The following is an 8452-nucleotide window of genomic DNA, read 5'->3' on the forward strand; positions in this document are numbered from 1 at the left end:
TAGTTATCTACTTCTCATTAGCATTATTTGTCATTATTCAATTGATTTTAACATTTATTAGACCCCACTTTACAGAAGACTCCAGGCATACCTCAGAGAGGTTGCAGGCTTGGTTCCAGACCACCACAATAAAGTGTAGATCACAATAAAGCGAGTCACAAGAACTTTTTGCAGCCCAGTGCATGTACGAGTTATGTGTACACTCTACCGTAGTCTATTAAGTGTGTAATAACATTGTGTCTAAAAACCCAATGTATAAACCTTAATTAAAAAGCACTTTACTGCTCCAAAATGCTAACCATCATCAGAGCATGTTGGAAAAATGACTCTGATAGACTTGCTTGATTGATGTAGGGCAGCTACAAATCTTCCACATGTGAAGAAAGGCAGCATCTGCGAAGCACAATAAAGCAAAGGTCAATAAGACAACATATGTCAATCATTTCTAGTATATAATTATGTTTCTTAGTATCGCTTTTTTTAATCCAGAAATGTTTTATCTGATGTTTTCTAACAAACTTCCCAAAGTTTAGTGGCTTAAGTACATAACATATTTTATTCACAAATTGACACTCAAGAATAGTGTGGCCAGGACAGCATGTCTCTGTTCCCATCATCTTCAGTTGGGGCGGCTATCCGGCTGATGCCTGGAATCATTTGAGGGTTTGCTCACCAGCACGTCTGGTGGTAGATGCTGACGGTTGGTTGGAACTTTGTCTGAGGAAGACAGCTGGAACACCCACACTGGAAAACCTGCGTGCTCATCGTGGCCCGAGGTTGCCCTCAACACGGGGCTGGGCTCCAAAGTTAAGCAGCCTGAGATACAGAGTCAGGCAGAACATATGGACACACTAAAAACCAGCTTAGTCTACCCACTGGACACAATTGTTTAAATTCCTCCCACATAAAAACTATACTCATCTCTACCTAATACCCGCCCCCCCCAACAAGTCTCAATTATTGTGGGGTCAGGCTCAGGCTCGAGTTCAATAATTTACTATCTAATCAGGAGCAGGTGGGGCTGAGGTTCCTGGGGAGTGGTTGCTGGAGTAAAGCCCCTTGAGGACAATCCTTTCAAAAGGAAGACTTGAGAATCAAAGAGATGAGTATCTATCACCCACACACCCAACATTCTGCTAAACTGCTAAAGACTCGCATTCTGAAATGGGAGAGAGAAGTACACACATCCATGGCAATTCTGCAATGCAGCCTGGTGTGTGCCTCCAGTGCTTTGATGATCACTTAGTCCTACCCTTGGGAAGGCTTCTCCATGGCCCTTCGCTGTACCCTCTAGGCTAGAATCCTCCAAAGGCTGGTCATGCACATGTTTGGTAGTTGAAGCTGGCTCTTGGCTGGGACGTTAGCTGAGGCCGTCTCAGTTGGAACATCTATAGGAGGACTGACTGTGTGCCCTGGGCTGCTTCATTCTTCACAACATGGTAGCTGGGTTCTCAGGGTGAGCATCCCTAGAGAGAGAAAGTCAGATGGAGGCTGTATCACATTTTCTAACCCAGACAGAAGAGTCACACAGCACATCTGCCATATTCTATTCACCAGAAACCAGTTACTTATTAAGGCCATTATGTACGGCCATAAGGGAAGGCGATTTTATGGGCGATGTATCGAAAGATTTGTAGGCGTGTTTCAGAAACACCACATCCACTCACCCTTTCTTACAAAATAAGCATTGTTTCTAAAGGAGAGCAGTTCTTCCCAACTCAAGGTCACTGAAATTCCAGCAAGATTTGGTTGTTGTGTTTGTTGTTTAGTATGGTCTCTTGTCTTGTGGAAAGTAACAAAGGACTACAGGATAACTATTGAATTAAGGAATTTTTGTTGAGAACTATGTAGGGATCATCTAACTAAACTTTTACATTGGGAAAAGGGATTTCTTAACATTCGAAATCATTTCTTTGTGGAATGCAATTCAAATGAGTATAAAACATTTGTAGTTCAGTGAAAAGTTTATGGCAGTAGAATCCATATTTCTAAGATTTATTATTAGGGTCTTATTTTCAAAGTCATATCTTGAGAGGCATTTGTCGACTGAGGCCCAAATAACTCAATATGAGATCCTTAAGACTTCATTAAAAACTATGGACAGGTAGATGAGGGAAGAGGTGCAAGGTTTTCTGCTAAGAGGTGACAGTCATTTTATGGAGCCAAAACATAAAACAGTCGGACAAGAACGTGTATGAAATCAAGTGCGGATGTTGCGTGGCAAAAACTGTGACAGTAGAGAATGTATTTTTGTGACTCCTGGTGGTTTTGACTGTGTTCGATTCTGAGTAATTCGAGCTTCCACATTCTAAGACTCCACCACAGAACAGATGACATTTTATTGCAACTGAATTTATTTAAAAGTCAAACCTGGTTTTGAGTTAGGCTCTTTTCACTCGACGTCCTTCGTCACCAAACTCTATTCTCTCATTCATGCAGACTGCCGATTCTATGGCAAAACTGGAAACTGTATCGTCCAAAGTTCTCCCTCAGGAAGAAGAGAATCGATATCTTCGACATCAGTTATCAGGCATGGAAGGAATACAAAAAAAATATGAAAGTCTAGAGAATGAAAATAAGAAGTTGAATGAAAAATTAGTAAACTTCAAGAATCACATAAAAATGAATATGGTAGAATACAGTGAAATCGAACAGTATAAACGGGTGATTGACGAAACAGCAAGAGAAGAAGTAGTCAAAAAATTAAAAGAAGTCAATCAATTTTTACAGGTTAATTTATTGTTATTTAATATGCTTTATTTCATTTCACTGCAAGTGACATTTTGGATACATACATTGTACGTGTTTCCTCTACTTGCCTTAAGAGCAATTTGCTTTGTAGATTCTGGAATGAAGGTGGCATTTGTTTGTCCCTTACATTTTTCAGTTTCTATCATTATTATTACTAAATTGATCTCTGAGAATGATTCTTCCTAAAGAATCATTTTATTTTTTAAGATATTGATATAAAACAAGACTATGAGTTAAAAAAGAACATTTGTGATTGAAGATTGTATGGTGAAGTTGTATTGTTCACTTTTGGATGGTGAAGTTGTATTGTTCACTTTTAAAATTTGTAAATTGTTTCTGTTATTTGAATTATTAGGTGACTGACAGGAGTACTAAAAGGAGAATGACTCAAATGTATTTTCATAATTCAGATTTAATTCAGTTGACATGGATGACGAATATCTTAAACTTAGCTATATTACAGTTGAAATTTCTCTCTGAATCATTGACTCGAATCTAAAGGAAATGAATAAACTATAATTATTTGTTATAATTATTATTAAAACATATCCTTTTTATTTGCTGTAGGCACAAGCAATATCTCAAGAATACTCAGAGCAGTTAAGAGTGACTAATGATGCTTCGGTAAGAAGTCAAATGGAACTCAGAATTAAGGACCTGGTATCTGAACTCTCCAAAAGGAAAACTTCTCAAGAAGATTCTAATAACATAGAATTGGAAAAATACAGGCAACTCTATCAAGAAGAACTGAAAGTTAGAATGTCATTGGAAAATCCATTACATGTGTACGTCCTAACATAGAATCAGAGAAAATAGATTTGGCCTATTAATTTTTCTCTATAGAATAATTGAATTAGATTCATGAGATTAGTAGGAAGTAAAAGCTAACTGAAAAGTATAATTTTGGAAAATGACGTCAGGAAATGAACTTACCTTTAAAATGTTTGTCCAGGACAGTTTGTTTATCTCCCTCACTTTTGTTTTGATGTGACTATTTGAATGCTTAAAATGAAGTTCACTTATTGTTTGTATTTCTTGGCATCTCTTGAATGATTGACGACTAAGATGACAATGACAGGGAGTCTTTAGACAGCAATTAGTTTTCACTGGGAGTCATTGTTATTCAAATATCCATTCTTCATCTCCTTTTAGTGAGTTCTTCAGCTCCAGAGTCTCTGTTTGGTTCTTTTCTATAATTTTCAACTCTTTGGTAAAGTCCTCCTTCTGTTCATTAATTTTATTCCTGAGCTCGGTGAACAACCGTTTGCGTTTTCTTGTACCTCGTTTGTTTCTTCATGACTGCTGTTTTGGATTCTCTATCACTGAGATCACAGTCTTCCGCAACTTTGAGTTTGGTTTCTGAACTGTCACCTTCTTTCTGTGGTACCATGTTACCTTGTCGACGCTGCTTGCTGGTGCATTTGAAGTGGTGAACACTTTTCTTATTTAGCAACATCTGATTTGAAGAGTTCAGCAGGTTGATAAAGAGAGCTCTTTCTTTTGTTTTCCAGCAGATGGTGCTTTAGGCCAGTTTGTGTTTTCTCTCACCTGTGCTACTTGAACCTCCTGGGTCCGATGTGGGGGCTTAGCTGTGGGCTTGGGATTCCTGGCCTGGGCGACCAGGATGGTGGGTGTCACCACTGTATCCAGGTCCCCAGGGTCTCGGGGTAGAACCACGCGCGCGGTGGTGGGAGATGTGGCTGGCTGAGGGGAGCTTGTTCCTGAGCCTTCTGAGCTGCTCCCTGGTTCCCTGTGGCCACTGGCAGAGCTGTGCTCTGGCCTGGAGCCTGGGGATTTGTCTCTGCTGCTGCTGCTGGTTTCCCGAGTGGTGCGAGTGCTGCTGCAGCTGGGGAGGGCCCCCGGTTCTTGGGGAGGTGGGGGATGCTGCTGCTGCCCCTTTGACTCACTGCTGGGCTGTGTTGTGGGGGCGGTACCCCGACCCCTCCACCAATACTGCCTTTGCTGAGGCTGCAGGCTCAGCCTTGTCTGCCTGGAACTGCAGTTATGGGCCTGTCCCTGTCCTTCCCCATCCTGTCCCCCTACACATTCCAATATGCATACCTTCCCACGTACTGATGTGTGGATCTTTCAGGTGTCCTAGTGTGCTGAGCATGGGAACTTTTGTTGGATTATAGATGTCTGACTAGTCGCAGATCTAAGGGGAGGGGCAAAGGGGTTGTCTCACTTGCCTGGGTCCTAACGTCACTTTGTAAAATATCCATTTCAATTAATGCACACCGATTTACAGTGTTGATGGTGTTTTTAGGGTCTTCTCAATTCAGAGAAAAATAACAGAAGCCTATGCTAAATGAGGCTTCAGCCCTGTTTTGAATTGGGCTTCATGAGGATAGTCATAGGACCAGAAAGCTCAGAATTTTTTGACAGCCTTTTGGCCAAACAGAGGGTTTAAGGGCTTTGAGGTGGTGAAACTGGACTGACTACTGGGTGCCAAAGACAATGAATGTCAGATACTCTGTGAACCGTTAAGCATGATGCACACTCAAAATGCTCTCGTTAGTTCTAACCAGAAAAATCAGATATAGTGTCATTTTACAAGATGAAGATGAAAGAGTACATAGATGCAGAAGCAATGTAAGAGAAGATTTTTGCGGATATATATACTTATTTAATTTTTTAGTCGTAAAGAATTGTTTATTCTTTTTTTTTAATTTCTAGAAAATTGAAAAATCGTTTATCTTTAAACTTCGTGTTCTAGTTCCCTTGTGGGGCATTGATTTGCCAAGTTATGCCAAACCGAATCAGAGAGATTAAAAGCAGCACTGTTCAGATCCAGACATAGGTCTCCAACATCACTGCAGAACGCCTGGAAGGACTTTTTATAAAGTTGGTGTTACAGAATTCTTAGTCAGAGGTGCAGAAGGAACGTATCTTCTAGAGTGCCAGGAGTTTAATGGATGCCACTAGGAAAACATGACATAATACTGAGAGGGGGTAACATCCCATCTAAAATGATTGAAAGAGGTGGGTCTTTGGAGCATCACAAATCAACCCACTTTTGAAGATTTTTAGCTACAATTCTCGAGAGTCAAATGTTCAAAATAGCGTTAATATTGAATGTGTTTATCAGCCACCTTTACTTGCAAGGTTTTAACATTTGAGACTTCCTACTATGAAGTTCTGTCTTATTCAGCAATGTATTTCTCAATTTAAGGACAGTAATTGTAATAAAGTATTGCTCTAAGTCTGTGGTTTCAGCTGTGCTGGCAGCCGAAGCAAGCTTTCTCCACATTCATAACACTTAGGTGTACAGCCTCTGTCACCAGTGCATGAAGTTTGGCCATGCCCACGTGATGCAGTGACACAGGTCACTTCTTAGCGGTTTTGCTAACTTTTACCTTCAGTTTTCACATTCTCGTTAAATCCTGGGATGTTTGTCCTATATTTCAGAAGTCATTTTACAGTTGTATTGAATTGTGTTATTTAATTATATTGTTATAAGAAAAAAAGTAAAAATTAGCCTGAAGAGATATATCACTGCTTAGATTTTTCTGCACATGGAATGTTTTCCTGAGAACTGAAAATTTACTCCAGATGTTTTTATAACAGATAAAATTTCTCTGGTTTCAAAATGTTTTAATTCAACACTTTTTTTAGTAATTGTGTGCCTAACACAATGCATGACCATGATAGTTACTCGATAAATGTTCTTTAAATAGGTTTTAAGTAGGAAGACTCCATTTCACATTGATCGACTTTGGCCTTTTGTTCCATCACTTACACTTTCAGAAATTTTGTAATGAGCGATTTCTTTTTATTTCTCAAAGGTCTATTCAGTTTAGCAACTCTTTTTCTAAATATACTTGTACAAATACATCAAAGCTAAAACAATAATTAAGATTCTAGGATGTTGGAAGCATGGTGGCGTGAGGGGCCCTCTGATCTCTCCCTTCGAAGTGATAAGTTGAATAGCTGTAATCTAAACCACACCCTCCACATCCTTAGTATGTGTCGGTAACAAAGCGAGTAAAGTGATCTCCACCTGCCCATTTTAACGTGCAGACATTCTGAGAGATCCGCTCATCAGAGCATCTGAAGGTTGGCGAATTCCATGATCAAGGGAGGAGGCAAAAGGAGAGGAGCAGAGACAGGGGCCACGGATGCAGCCCAGAGGTCCCTGTGGAACTGGAAGAACCAGGTTCCTCCAGTTCCACAGGAGGAATGTCGACCCTAGCAATCCTACCTGAATGATCAGCATATGACTACATGGCAGAACCCAGTGATGAGGGCAGAGACGGAATGCAGAGGTGCCATAGCTGTATTCTAGTAGCCGCCATTGCCAGGAAGAAAGACTGGCTGCCTCTCCACACCTTCCCAGAGCTATCAGGTTCCCCAAGGGAACCTGCTGCAGCTGGTGTCGGGCTACAGAGCAGGGAGTCTGCAACCCCGGGCAGCTTCTGAGTGGCAGACACACACACACTGCGGCTGGTCCAAGCTACTGGTGGAGATGCAGAAGTGAGGCCGCTGAGGCCTGGCAGTCGCCATTACTGAGAGGAAAACAACTGCAGGATCACATGATGCACTACACGTATGTCGTCTTATTGAATTGTACACTTGACACCTATATAACTTTTTTAACCAATGTCACCGAATATATTATTTAAAAATTAAAAAATTTAAAAATGATTGGAAGAATTTACCAGTGTGGGTGGGGGATAATATAGTGTTCTTGTGACAGAACACGTTTCTCAACAGAATATTGAGTCACATCTCTTCCCAAGGAGAAATAGGCTTCGTGTGTGTGTGTGTGTGTGTGTGTCACCACGGCAGTGCCTTTCCATTTTAAATGTTAACTCTAATCAAATTATCCCAGCGGTGATGCTAGTTTCTCAGTAGGCAGAGATAGAGCTTAATAAATTTGTTTATTCTATCAGTTATATGCTTGACATAACTCCACATGTCCCCACTTCATTTTGCCACTTCAGCAAATGCTCCAAGTCATTTCATCTTTGAAAAGAGACAGATAATTGCTCAACTTCTTCTTCTTCTTTCAGTCATTTTCTCTGGACTTAATTTTTCAGCTCCTTGATCAATCAATTTTTCCTTGGCTCTTGGCTCTGCTGCAAAATCCATATTTTTAATATTCAGAAACCGACAATTGCATTTCCTTCGTACATTAACCTATTTACAAATGGATAATGAATTGCAAAGATTGAAATGGCTGTGTTACTTGATTTTATGGCATTATATTATATTTATTTTTAATAGCATTTACAATAAGGAATCAAAATTTAGCTGAAAAGTATCAATAGTTACCGAAAATATAATAATTAAGGAAATGTGTACGGGTGTGTGGTGGGTATGTATGTGTTTATCAAATTGGTCTTAAAAAAAGAATGCAACATCATTTTTCAACCTGCTCTCAAATCTAGTAGAAAGGTAGTATTCAATAAATTTCTGTTGAATGAATGAACATATATTTGCATTTCATCGTGCTTCGCTGTTGTGATTGGCTTTACTCTCTTTCTAAAATGTTCCTTTCAACTTCCCCCCTCTTTAAAGTGGGAATTGTTTTGAACAATGTCCATTAACTATAAAATCGAGGAAGAAGAAAACCTTTCTATACATGTTGTATAGTCATCTTTTCTTGTTGGAGCGGTGGTGTAGGTGGCAAATGATACTCCTCTTCCCCTTCTGAGCCAGAACATAGGAACTGGGCAGGTGGAGATCACTTTACTCGCTT

The sequence above is a fragment of the Pteropus medius genome, unplaced genomic scaffold (genome assembly GCF_902729225.1).
Source record: "Pteropus medius unplaced genomic scaffold, Ma_sr-lr_union100, whole genome shotgun sequence".
Taxonomy (NCBI): Eukaryota; Metazoa; Chordata; class Mammalia; order Chiroptera; family Pteropodidae; genus Pteropus; species Pteropus medius.